Here is a 14984-nt window from a genome sequence, read left to right as displayed (position 1 = left end):
AAGTCTACTGCTGATGAGACAGGATAGAGAATCTGGCCCAGACTGAGGGGAAAGAGTGAGCTTAAGTACTGACTGGACCAGGTGGTGGAGCTGTGGGATAATGAGCGGTGACAGGTGAGATGAGTTGAGTGATTACTGAGTGTGCAGCATGACAGAGGAGCTGACAGAGAGCAGAGCTATGACAGAACCCCCCCCTCAAGGTCCGGCTCCTGAAAGACCACCAGGCTGGAGAGGGTTCAGTCGATGAAAGTCTCTAATGAGGGTTTTGTCCAGAATATTGCGTGAGGGCACCCAGGAACGTTCCTCCAGGCCGTACCCCTGCCAGTCTACCAGATACTGGAGTCCTCTCCCCCACCTTCTGGAACGAAGAAGGCGTCGGACCGTGTAGGCTGGGCTCCCCTGAATGAGTCGGGCGGGTGGTGGGAGGTCGGTGGTGGGTCGAAAACGTGGCAGGACAAATGGCTTGAGTCTTGAGACATGAAACGTTGGATGAATGCGCATGGACCTGGGTAACTGTAAGCGAACAGAGACAGAATTGATTATTTTGGTAATCAGAAAAGGACCAATGAAACGTGGTGCTAGTTTCTTAGATTCCACACGGAGAGGAAGGTCGTTGGTGGAGAGCCACGCTTTCTGGCCCACCTTGTACAATGGTTGAGGCGTTCTCCTGCGGTTAGCCCCCCGAACGTACCTTTTGGTGGCCAAAATTAGGGCTCTCCTGGCTTTTCTCCAGACTCGCTGGCAACGTAAAATTGCGAGTCGTGCAGAGGGAACCCGAGCTTCTCTCCCCTGGACTGAAAAAACAGGGGGTTGGAATCCATAGACAACATGAAAGGGTGAAATACCTGATGTAGAGGATGGAAGAGAGTTGATTGCTTGTTCAATCCAAGGGAGGTTGGACGTCCATTTCCTCGGGTCCCCCTCGCAGAGGAGCCGAAGCTTGGTCTCCACCTCCTGGTTGGTACGCTCAGATTGTCCATCCGTTTGGGGATGAAAACCTGACGAGAGGCTGACCGAGATCCCTAGCAGGTTGCAAAACTCCCTCCAGAACTTGGAAATGAATTGGGGACCTCGGTCAGACACAATGTTCTGGGGGAGCCCATGGAGCCTGAAAACCTCCTTGGCCATGATAACGCTGAGCTCCTTGGAAGAAGGTAACTTGGGGAGAGGAACCAGGTGGACCATTTTAGAAAAACGGTCCACAATGGTCAATAACACTGAATTACCCTCAGAAGGGGGTAATCCAGTCACAAAGTCCATAGCAATATGTGACCATGGGCGTGAAGGAATTGGCAGGGGTCGTAGCAGCCCGGCAGGTGGGCGATTGGAAGACTTGGCACGATTGCATTCGGGACATGACTTGACAAAGTGCTTGGTGTCCTCCGTAAGCGTAGCCCACCAGAATCGGGCGCGAATGAGTTGGAGGGTCTTGGTGATTCCTGGGTGACAGAACAACTTTGATGAATGGCATAATTCAAGAACCTCTTTTACCTTTTGATTGGGGACAAACAGGCGCCCCCTAGGACAGGTGGGTGGACGTGGCTCGGAGAGTTGGACTTGTTGGAGATCGAGTTCTAATTGAGTCAAAGAAAGACGTACGGTCTCAGGCAGGATGAACTCGACCTCTTCTGAGGGCCCTTCCTTGACCTCAAAGACCCGGGACAGGGCATCCGGCTTGGCATTCTTGGGCCCGGGTCTGTAAGAGAGGGTGAAACTGAACCGAGAGAAAAACATAGCCCACCTGGCCTGACGGGGATTGAGTCTCTTTGCTGTGCGAAGGTACTCCAGGTTTTTATGGTCGGTCTATACCAAAAAGGACTTCTTCGCACCTTCCAGCCAGTGCCTCCATTCCTCCAGGGCCATCTTGACTGCCAAAAGCTCACGGTCTCCCACGTCGTAGTTTCTCTCAGCGGGGGAGAGTGCCCTGGAGAAGTAAGCACAGGGGTGGATCTTACCATCTGTGCTGCGCTGACTGAGGATGGCGCCCACCCCGGTGCTGGATGCATCGACCTCCACAATGAATTGTTTCTCGGGGTCTGGAGAGTGCAAGATTGGAGCAGAGGAAAACAATGTTTTGAGCTTCTGGAATGATTGGTTGGCAACGGAGTCCCAGATGAACTTGGTCTTAGATGAGGTGAGAAAATGAAGAGGAGCTGCAACTGAACTGTAGTTCTTAATGAACCTCTTATAAAAATTTGCAAAACCGAGAAACCTTTGCAGCTGTTTACGATCCTTGGGCTTAGGCCAATCCACCACCGCTGATACCTTCCCAGGTTCCATGGATACTTGACCTGGAGAAATGTTGAACCCAAGGAATGAGGTGGACACTTGGTGGAAAGCACACTTCTCTGCCTTGACAAACAAGTTGTTCTGTAAAAGGCGGGTTAAGACAGCTCTGACATGGCGACGGTGAGAAATGCTATCTTGTGAAAAGATAAGTATGTCATCAAGGTAAACAAAAGCGTAAATGTTAATCATGTCACGAAGGACATCATTAACCAGGGCTTGGAAAACGGCAGGAGCGTTGGTGAGGCCGAATGGCATAACAAGATATTCATAATGGCCATCTGCGGTATTAAAAGCCGTCTTCCATTCATCTCCCCGCCGTATCCTGACCAAATGGTAAGCGTTGCGAAGATCCAGTTTGGTGAATATCTTAGCATTTTGGATTATATCAAAAGCAGAGTTCATGAGGGGCAGAGGATACTTGTTCTTTATGGTTATTTTGTTAAGTTCTCTATAGTCAATGCATGGACGAAGTGACCCATCTTTCTTCCCTACAAAGAAAAAACCTGCACCAGCGGGGGATGCTGAAGGTCTAATGATACCAGCTTGGAGGGACTCTGTTATATATTTCCTCATGGACTCTTGCTCGGGACCAGACAAAGAATATAATCTACCCCGAGGGGGGGTAGAACCTGGGATCAGGTCAATACCACAATCGTATGGACGATGTGACGGAAGGGACGTAGCTTTTGATTTATTAAAGACCTCTTTCAAATCATGGTACTCTTTAGGTACCTGACTTAGATTAGGATAGGTCTCCTCATTGGCTGTGACAAGGGCTGGTGAACTGGGTTGGCTCTGAATACATGTAGAATAACACTCATTAGCCCATCCTACAATCTCTTGGTTCATCCAATCGATTTGGGGGTTGTGTTTGCGTAACCAAGTGGAACCTAAAACCACTGGGAGTTGGGGTGAATCAATAACAATGAATCTGATCAGTTCCGAATGGTTGTTGGCCGACACCATGGTGACTGGAACAGTTTCAAGACTAGATTGACTTAAAGGATGACCATCTAAAGCGAGGACCTTATGGTTGTTAGGTGATGGAACAATGGTCAGATCTATGGATTTGGCAAAGGTTTTATCAATGAATTCCGTGTCGGCCCCTGAATCAATAAAAGCTGAGACGATGACGGGTTGACCACCCTTTATTATGAACTTGACCTTGGACATGATAGGTGGAGAGGACTTGATCTTATGACTAAGACTCAACAGGAGCCTCTCTTCTCCTGCTGAGCCTGGTCTTTTACTGGACAATGATGACAATCATGACCGCCTTGACCACAATAAAAACAGAGATGGTACCTCCTCCGATGTTCTCGTTCCTGGGTGGTCAGACGACTTCTTCCTAGTTGCATGGGTTCCGTAGCATACAGAGGATCCTGAGGGCTCTTGGTTTGTTCCGTTTTAGGTTCATGATCCACAAGGTGATGTCTGGTTCTGGACATGGCTGTGGCCTTGCCTCGACTCTGTTCACGGTCATGCTCACGCTCACGCAGGCGAAGGTCAACACGGGTGGCCACCTCCTCCAGCTGGCGTAGGGATGAGGGATAGTCCATTGTTGCCAGCACATCCTTAACATCTTCATTAAGCCCCCTGAAGAAGGCGTCAGTGAGTGCGTGTTCATCCCAATGACTGTCTGCTGAAACAGAGTGAAAGTGAATGATGTATTTGGTTACAGAATCCTTGCCTTGTTTAATATCAAAAATTCTTCGGGCTGCCTCTCTCTCAGGGAGGATGGGGTCAAAAACCCGACACAACTCTTTGGAAAATTCAGAAAAATTACGACATACCACGCCACCTTTTAACCATTCAGAAGTGCCCCACGTCTTGGCTCTTCCAGCGAGAAGTGAGACAGCATAAGCTACTTTAGCATGCTCAGTGGGAAAACATGAAGGTTGCAATTGAAATTGAATGTCACACTGAGTCAAAAATGGTCGACATTGCTCAGGCTCACCTCTGAAATGTTCAGGGGGGGCTAACCGTGGTTCTCTTGGTGCAGGAGTCAACAGGGTTTGGTTGATGACTTGGTTTGACTGTTGGGACAAAGCTTGAAGAGAAACAACCATTTCCTGAAGCCCTTTCTCAAGTTTACTAACAGCCCCTTCTACCTTAGAGCACCACTCTCGGGTTGGTGTTGGATCCATAATGGCCAGATTCTACTGTCATGAACCAGAGGCCGGATCGCAAACAACAACAACAACCACTGAGAGGGTTAAAAGATTTATTGTGAAATAAAGTAAAACTCTGGAATAGGTCCGGTTCTGGGCTGGTTCCGATCTTCTGATTGGTAGTTCGAGATTGGGTAGTGTTGTAGTGGCGGGCTGCCAGTAGAAGTAGAACTGATGTTAAGGTCCACTGGAACGGAGTCCAACAGGCTTGCAACTAAAAGATAAAGGTTAGTAGATGCAGGGGGAAAAAGACTAATTGGGGAAATGAATCTGTGGGAATCAGATTCAGGGGTAAGGATAAGTCCGTGATACAGAATGAGCTTGACCTTTAATCCGTGATCCAAAAAACAGTCAGAAGGGAAAGGCAGAGTTCATACCGTGAAGTCAGTTGTTCAGCAGAAGTATCCAGTACGTGATCCAAAAAGAGAGTCAAAAAACAAGAGCATGAGTCGGTACCTGATCCGATGAGCAAAAGCAGACGAGGGCTGAGGCAAAAGCGTGGTCGTGGTCAAGGCAAGGGTCATGAACGTGATGAGTCAATCAATGGAATGCTGGAAAGTCTACTGCTGATGAGACAGGATAGAGAATCTGGCCCAGACTGAGAGGAATGAGTGAGCTTAAGTACTGACTGGACCAGGTGGTGGAGCTGTGGGATAATGAGCGGTGACAGGTGACATGAGTTGAGTGATTACTGAGTGTGCAGCATGACAGAGGAGCTGACAGAGAGCAGAGCTATGACACTTACAACAAATAAACAAACAACCAACACAAACACATAGAACTATTACGATTACCATGGATTTTTGTGTGGTAGAAATGATCTGAACCCTCTTCAGTCTTCAGTTGAACTAACTCATCTGTCTGGTTGGAATAAAACTCATTTTCTTGGACAATGGGACAACTACGACAAGTAAGATAATATTTGTTCACAACTTTTTTTCTTTACAGAACCCCACTTTAGAACATTAGACGTATACATTTTAGATTTAATTTATTCAGTTGTAGATTTATTTTATTTATTTGGGGGGGATTATACTTATATAGCGCCTTTCTATCTAATCAAGACACCCAAAGCACTTTACAACACAATCTGTGTCATTTACTCATTCACACAGCACTCTACTAGATCTGTACAAAGCTAATGGACCAAATCATTCTGAAGAGACTAATCAGAGCTTTTGATCACATTCACACGTCGATGGGACACACATCGGAGGCAATGAGGGGTTCAGTGTCTTGCCCAGGGACACTTGAACATATGACTGCTGGCGGAATCGAACCCCCAACTCTTGCATTGGAGGACCACTGCTGTAACCACTCAGACACAGCCGCCATTTTGTACTTTCCTGTCCCCTGAAAGAGATTGGGGGAGTTGGAAATACTCTCCGTCTATCTGTGCTGTTACGACCCGGCTCAGCTAGGAGAAGGGGAGGCAACATTAGAAACCCAGATGGAACAGGTTTGAATAAAAGTAATAATTTAATTGGTCAATTTAAAACAAAATTTAACATCAACAAAAATGAGGGGTACTTTCAAAATACAAATTACAACAAAGTTTTCACAACCAAGTCAATAACAAAATTAAGGTTAACCAAGTGAACGAATACTCAAACCAAATTTACAATGAGTCAAAACAAAAAGTAAACAAGTAAGCCTTCTAACTGTTGTCAGGGGCTTACAAACAACACCAACTAATAACAACAACTGCAGGGTTTAACTGTTGGCCAAAACCAAACCATTCAAATCAAGAGACTCAAGTCCAAAGACAAATAAACCCATACTAATGGCGAGCTGCTCTAAACAACAGCCGCCCTGAATGGCAGGAGAGCTGGGATTAAATAGGCAGGCCTCTTCTGTGGTTGGAGGAGCAGGAGGTGAAGAAGCCAACCAGGATGCAGATTGATGTCCAGAAGGAAGAACCGGAGTTGACGGAGGCGGAAGCAACGAAAGCGTTCTGGCGGTCTGTTTAAAACTTTTCTATTTTTGTCGGTGGTTGGCAATAGCTGGTTTGTGACTGGATCAGGATGTTAGGACAAGATGTAGATGAGGATGAAGATATGAATTCAGATGAATGGATTTCAGCATCCAACAGAAAGCAGCACAAGATAAATAAAACACCACCTAACAAGAGCAGTAAAAGGGAATGGGGAGAAATAAGTTCAGATGAGGGAGAGAGGGGTGCTCGCAGAAAGATTGTGAAGGAGGAGATTAAAGTGATAATAAAATTTAGAAAGGAAGATGAACATATTTATATTAGTCCGATAGCAATATCCAAAGAACTGAAGAAAAAGATAGGTGATGTGGAAATGGCCAAGACTTTGAGGGATGGTAATTTACTGATAATATGCAAAACAGAAGAACAAAAAAATAAAGCTATGCAAATTAACAATGTGTGTAAAAAAGTTGTGTTTGAAAAAAGGATTCTTGGAGAAAATATGATCACACGAGGGGTGATAACTGGGATTCCTGTAGATGAAGATTTGGAAAAGCTAAAACGAAGCATTCATGGAGGGGAAATAAATACAATAAAACGACTGATGAGAAATAAAAATGGTCAAAGAATAGAAAGCATGTCAGTGCTTCTAGAGTTTAAGGGATTGGAACTACCGGATAGGGTCAAGATTGGCTATTTGAGTTTCCCAGTTAGGGCCTATATTCCCCCACCACTGCGTTGCTTCAAATGTCAAAGATACGGGCACATTGCTGCAGTTTGTAAAGGAAAACAGAGGTGTCCCAAATGTGGTGGTGACCATAAGTTTGAAGAATGTGAAGATGATGTGCAGGAAAAGTGTTGCAACTGTGGTGGTCAACACAGAGTGACATCTAGGGAATGTGAAGTCAGGAAAAGGGCGGTGGAAATCCAACAGATTAAAACAGTTACTAATGTAAGCTATGCAGAGGCAGTAAAGACGGTGCAAAGAAAGAATGAAGATTTGAGAACTCCCCATAAACCAGCATCAGAGATGAGTCAAAAAGAAGGCAGTGATTCAAGACTGATAGTGGACAATCTGATTTTGTTCATCGCTTATGTGATCAATTGCACTGATCAGGTCAAACAAAAAACAGAAAAAATAAAAATAATTGTAAGAGGAGCAGAGAAATTCTTGGGAATGAAAGATCTTTCATGGGAAAAAGTTACTAAAAAACTGGAGGCAGATGGGAAGTCAGGTGAACCAAATGATAGGACAAACTGATTATTTTACAATGGAATGCAAGAAGTCTTCTAGCAAATGGACATGAATTCAAAGGATTTGTTAAAGAGCTTAAAGAGAAACCAGATATTATTTGTGTTCAGGAAACATGGCTGAAACCCACACTGGATTTTGGTATAAAAGGTTATGTTAGCTTACGGAGAGACAGGGAAGAGGGAAATGGAGGGGGATGTATAACATTTATTAAAGAAGGAATACAATACAGATTAATACAGATAGGTATTGATTTGGAATATATAGTAGCTGAAATATGGACTGAAGATGGAAAAATGAAAATAGTACATTTTTACAACCCATGCAAAAAGCTTTATGTGGAATCATTAAACATGATTAATTCAGACTTGGATGATAAGGTTATTTGTTGCGGGGATTTTAATGCACATAATACACTATGGGGTAATTATGATGATGAAAATGGAAGGGTGATTGAAGAAATTATGGACAATAAAAATTTAGTATGTCTTAACGATGGACATGGAACAAGACTGAATATTAGAAATGGTTCAGAATCAGCTATAGATCTCACAATAGTTTCTGACACATTAGCAGCTAAATGTACATGGCAGATTATTTCAGACACGACAGTAGGAAGTGATCATTATCCAATAGTCACATCAATAAATTTTACATTGAGAAACTGTGAAAGAGTAGGAATACAAAGATGGTTATTTAATAAAGCTAAATGGGATATGTTTAAACATATTAGTGATCAAAAAATGAGTAAAATTAATATTAATCAAAATATTGACAATTTAAATAGTTGCATTTGTGAAGCAATCCTAGAGGCAGCAAAACAAACTATTCCAAGATCGAGTGGTGGAAATAGGAAAAAGATTGTACCATGGTGGACACAAGAATGTGACAAAGTCATTAAATCTCGAAATAAAGCTTTCAAGTTACTAAAAAGAAATCACAACTTCCAAAATTTAATTGAATATAAAAAACTGCAGGCTGAAGTACGGAGGACAATTAAAAGTGCAAGGAAAGAGTTCTGGACATCCTTTTGTATTTCGGTTGGAAGAGAAACTGATATTAGTAAAGTTTGGGGAATGATTAGGAAAATGAATGGGATTAAAAAACAATATGGATTACCAGTTTTACATGAAAGTGAGAGAACAGCAATATCAGACCAGGAAAAAGCAGAAATGTTAGGAACAAACTTTAGCAAGATTCATAGTTCAGAAAACATTACTAAAGAAAGGCAGCGAGGGAGACAAATGACTTTAATTGAAAATGAACACTTATTAACCCAACATGATGAAACTTCAGATTTACTAAATGTTGCATTTTCAAAGTCAGAACTGAATCGAGCAATAAATAAATTCAGAGAATCCGCTCCAGGCAAGGATCAGATCCGTTATACAATGATATATCATCTTAATGATTCATCCAAAAACATACTGCTTGAACTCTATAACAAAGTATGGGAGAAAGGGGAAATACCACAAAGTTGGAAGGAAGCCATAATAATCCCAATATGCAAACCAGGGAAAGATTGTACTAACCCAGGTAGTTACAGACCCATTTCATTAACATCCAACTTCTGTAAAATCATGGAGAAAATGATCAATAATAGACTGACATATCATATAGAGATGAAAGGTTACTTAGCTGGATACCAAAGTGGTTTTAGGAAAGGAAGGAATACAATGGATCCATCTATATGTTTAGAACATGAAATAAGGAGGGCTCAAGTAAATAAAGAAAGTGTTGCAGCGGTCTTCTTTGACATTGAAAAGGCATATGACATGATGTGGAAGGATGGGTTGTTAATTAAGCTGTGTAAATTGGGTATTTCAGGTCGTATGTTTAGATGGATCAAGGAATTTTTGTTGGGCAGAACTATACAAGTTAAAGTAGGAAAGAGCTATTCTCAAAAATATTTTGTTGAGAATGGGACACCTCAAGGAAGTATAGTGAGTCCTCTACTATTTTCGATAATGATCAATGATATGTTTTATGAAATTGGAAATGAGATGGGAGTTTCTCTTTTTGCGGACGATGGAGCAATTTGGAAAAGAGGAAAGAACTTGGAATTTATTGTTAAAAAAATGCAGGAGGCTATTACAAAGGTAGAAGAATGGTCATATAAATGGGGAGTAAAATTTTCAACTGATAAAACGAAAGTAATGTTTTTCACAAGAAAAAGAAATGAATGCAAATTAAAACTCAAACTCTATAACCAGGAATTAGAGAAAGTAAAATATATTAAATTTTTGGGAATATGGTTAGATGAAAAACTAACATGGAAGATACACATTCAAAACATTCTAGATAAATGTAAGAAAGTTATAAATATAATGAGATGCTTAACAGGAAGTGGATGGGGTGCAGACAGAATTGCATTAAAAACTATTTATACTGGATTGATAAGGTCAGTATTAGATTATGGATGTGTGGTATTTGGATCAGCAGCCGATTCGGTTCTTAAAAACCTTGATCGCATTCAACATCAAGCATTAAGACTTTGTATAGGAGCTGTTAGAACAACTTCAGTGGCAGCTTTGCAGGTAGAAATGGGGGAAATGCCATTAGAGTTAAGAAGATCCCAGTTATCAGTAACCTACTGGGCAAGTTTGCAGGGCCACAATCACTTTCATCCAACACATAACACCCTAAAACCCTGCTGGGAGAAGGAGAGGAAAAAAATAAAAAGCTTTGGATGGTCAGTAGAACAGAAAGCTGCAGAACTAGGAGTGGCTCAACTTGTTATTAGTCCAACTGTCCCATTACCTGTAATACATCCATGGATTCTCCCTGAAGTTAAAACTGACTTTTCAATACTTGAAAAGAAGAAAGATAAGAAGTGCAACTTAAATCACCATAGTATACAAAGTTATATTAATAGCTATCATGACTACGTTCAAATCTACACAGACGCATCCAAGGATTCACATGATAAGACGGGAATAGCATTTGTTATTCCAAAATTTTATATCTCAACTAATAAAAGGATTAACGATAGACTCTCGGTGTATACAGGGGAACTGCTTGCAATACTTTTAGCAGTACAATGGATAGAGGACATTAGACCACTGAAAACAATAATATGTTCAGATTCAAGCTCATCATTGCAAAGTTTAAACAACAATAACTCAGAAAGTAGACCAGATATTCTTCTAGAAATTCAGCAGACACTATACAGAATACAAAAAATGGGACTCATAGTAGAATTTTTGTGGATACCGGCACATATCGGAATAAATGGAAATGAGATGGCAGATAAAGCAGCAAAAGAAGCCACAAAACATATTACTATCGATATGGAAATTAATTTCAGTAGATTAGAAACTAAGAACATCATCAAACAAAAATTGAAGGAAAAATGGCAGAAACAATGGGAAGAAGAACGAAAAGGAAGATGGTTTTATAAAATACAAAGGAAAGTAGGAGAAATTAGAAGTGGGAGGAAAAACAGGAGAGAAGATATAATAATATCAAGACTCAGAACTGGACACACTGGGTTAAACAGCACACTGTTTAAAATGGGGAAAAATAATACAGGAAATTGTGGCTTTTGTGGCCAGGAAGAAACAGTAGAGCATGTTATGTTAAACTGTAATAAATATAATAAGGAACGATATATTCTTACCCGAAATCTTGAAGAGATTCAAACAAGATACAAGTTATCAGAAGTGTTGAGGGAAGAAAAATGTTATCCATTGCTATTTCAGTTTCTTCGAAATACTGGTTTATTTAGAAGGATTTAATTAACGTTTAAAGTATTTTCTAGGATTTGTCTTTTTTATTTTATTTATTTTTATTTATTTATATATTTATTTACAGCCCCCCCCCCGTATAATTAGTCTAGATATTAGAATCCTGATCCACACTCCTTACCAGTTGGTGGCGGTAATGCACCATTAAGTTGTTTGCCAACCGCCAAAAAACACCACAAGAAGAAGAAGAAGATTGATGTCCATTGGGGAAGATTCAGGAAGTGAAGCAGCCAATCCCAGATGGGCCACAGCACAGCTGAGTCAGCAATCAACCTGCAAACACTTTTGCTCAACCAAATGGCCTCAGGCCGTAACAGTGCATGTTGTGAGTGTGATAACTTGAAAAATAACCGAGGTACTGACTTCCATTTTAGTGCGTCGGTGAATAGGTATAAGAAACTTTCCATTAAAAAATGGGGTTGCCAGGTCAAAACTAAACTAAACTGTGTGTTCTTTTATCAAAACAATTTGGAAGCAGGGAGTCTCTTATTGTGATGTACAATTTTCCATCAGCTATATTTAAGAAAAGATGGCAGAATGCCATCCTTGTATAGATGGAAGGAGAAATGTAACTGCTCAGAAAGAGTCTGTGGGTTTATTCTGCACAGACAGCATCACAGTCTTGTTCTGCTGTCTTAAAGTATTGCAAGAAAAGTTTCAAGCTCATCAAATGCTATTTTTTTGTGTTCTTACCCTCACTGTGAAGAAACTAAGTTTATTCACTGCTCTCATACAAGATGTTCACCAGACTCTCTTCATCTCTATATGCCACACTGTCAATTGTAGCTTGCACTGATACAGAAAAGCCTTCTGGGTAACAATGAGTTTGTCCAGCTTAAGGAGATCCGTTGAACCAACAGGACTGTTGGCACAAAATCTTACGGTGTGCTCTTATTATTATGTAGTGCTGAGCAGCTGCAAATAGTCAAAAGTCCTCTGCAGACCCCTGCAGCACTGTGAATCAATGATCGGAACGTACATAAAGATTGTGCCAATGTCTCACCACAAATCAAAGCTTTATGGCTTCATATCAACAAACTGTCTCACCTAAATTGGTTGTGGAGCTCTTTAAAACTTTCAAAAACTGGTCCAGTTAGACTTCACTTGTGAAATCTGAAATAAACATAGCACTTCAGCTGATGCAAAACTGATAAACGCGCACCAAAGCTGGCCCATGAATGTTACTGGATGATGATCAGTCACAGCAAAGTGAGGGCACAAAACAAATCCTCAAAGCCCTCGAGCAAAAGTCTAGTCACGTTTGATTTTACTGTCCTCGAAACAGTAAATCAAAACCCTGATATTAGCTCATAAAGTCAGAAAGAACAGCCAGGCAGAACTGAAAGGAGCTGAGCTTTTTTGCAAACCTAAATAAAAAGCATGTCACCAGGATGTTTAGCTGTCCTGCCTTTTAGTTAAAGAGGTGGGCTGTGAAGCCAGCAGGTAGGCCTTTACACATCTCATGGTTAGCCCATTAGCTAAGCTGCTTCCACTGAACAGAGCCAAGGTTCTGTGATCACGCCAGAAATCAGAGTTAGAATCAACACAAGTGACTTTTTTGGCTGTCAGCTCTGGCATGTGTGCACTCACCATGTTAGCTGGCTTACTGTATGGATGCTGTTTTTGTTTGAGGCCTAAATGGACACGCTTCAGGCTAAACTGCTGAGATTTTAGAGTAGATCAATCAAACCTGCATGGACTTAAAGATGCTGCAGTGATTTGCTTTAAATGTGTTTTCTAGCTTTAGAATAGTATCTGGATGTAAACAACTCAGCTGTCTGAGTGAAGATAGGGACGATTAGACGATAGAGAATATTTTTGACCATCTCTGTGGCCTTTGAGTCTTTGAGCTTTTAAAGCTCCAGTGAATCACTTTGAAAGAAGAGTTATAGCTTTTAGCATCAACACACATTCGGCGTTCATTCTGAGCAAAATAAAGCGTGTAAGTACACAGTCCAAGTCTCAGTAGTATCAATCATTCATTCTGCTGTTCCAATTAGGAACAATTGGAACAGCAGAATGAATGACTGTTTAATGGATATGACTTTCCTATCTTATTTTCCCTCAGCACAGAGGAATTTGTTACACCGAATCTAATTTATTTTAAATGAAATCCTTACTATTAGATGGCGAGGGGGGAAAAAAGTCATCACAAGTGAGGCGTTGTAAAGGGTTGGCTGCAAAAAACGTCAATGTCAAACAACTTAATTTGCCTCATTCTACCACAGAATGTAAACCATGCCATATGTAGATTGACTTTGCATTAAAATAATGTTTTTTTTTTATTATTATTGGGATGTTTTATTTATTAGCTTGATAGATACTGTGAAGGAGGTTTTGGATGTAAAACAGTAGCCTTTTTAAGATCTTACTAAGGTTTTATTAAATTATATTAAACAACTTTATATTTAAATGTTAACAATTAGTTATATTTTGTGTATTATTTTATGTAAACAAAGTATAACACAAAACACTGATTTATACTTAATCACAAGTGCCAAAATAGTTTCTCGCTAACTTGGACGCAAGACAAAAATTAGGTTTGTGTACTTGCACTACCTCTGAGGTCCAGTCCTGTGCACAACCCATTGTCAGGTTCACAGTCTCGTAGGGTATGCCCCAAGTGTTGTATGATTGGTTAAGAACTTTGTGGGTGTGTTTACGCACAAGTTGCAGCAGTAAACAGCTCTCCTTTAACTTCAACTGATCTGCTGAGGAGCAGCTGGCCGAGGCCGTTCAAATATAAAGCCATCTTTACAGCTGTTCACGCAAAACATATAAAGATAGTCAAATGAAATTTCTACATCTTTCAAATAACTCAAAGGAGATTACATATTTTTGTGCATGAAATGAAGCACAGGAGGCTCTCCATAGATATGGAGTATGCTTCCACTGGGTGGCATAGGGACACATTTTTACTTAGTCTGTTGGACATAGTTCATAGTCTCGTTCAGAAAAAAAAAAAAAATGCAAATTAGAGCTTCTCCTTGGCTAAGAACAGAAATATCAGATATTTTTCCTTTAACTCCTCCACCATCAACTGAAAATAACCATTTACTCTGACAACTGTGCTGTCGCTGTGCTTTTGTTTCTGATTGGAGCGGGATGGCTTACCAGGACTTCTTGCACCAGTTTCACTCTGAGTATAAAATGTCCATGTGAAAAAGAGCGTTGCATAATCATGTCCATGTGATCAGTTGTCTTATGTTCTGTGAAGTATAAATCCACCTTTAATTGACTGTAATGTAAAGACTCTAGCTCAGAATAGCCATTAGCACTTTAATTTGGTCAGTTAATAATCCTATTGTTTTAAAATGAGGTCATTCAAAGAGCTATATATAACAGGTAAGATAATAACTGTTTATAAACTTTGCACATAATTCCACTTCAAAAAATGGAACTATCCCTTTAAAGTATGCTTAACAGTTCACAGATTGTTGACTCTTCTTCAGATCACACATTTATTTATTATGACATAATGTAACCCATTTCCATCTTCATAAACACATACATGTGTTTTCTGTCATGTATTTACGCTCACTATACATAATGTCTTCTCTCAATTACACCTTATACTGGGGTACAATGATTTA

Source organism: Nematolebias whitei, chromosome 4 (genome assembly GCF_014905685.2).
Source record: "Nematolebias whitei isolate Nwh7 chromosome 4, NemWhi1, whole genome shotgun sequence".
Lineage (NCBI taxonomy): Eukaryota > Metazoa > Chordata > Actinopteri > Cyprinodontiformes > Rivulidae > Nematolebias > Nematolebias whitei.
This window is presented reverse-complemented; position numbering follows the sequence as displayed.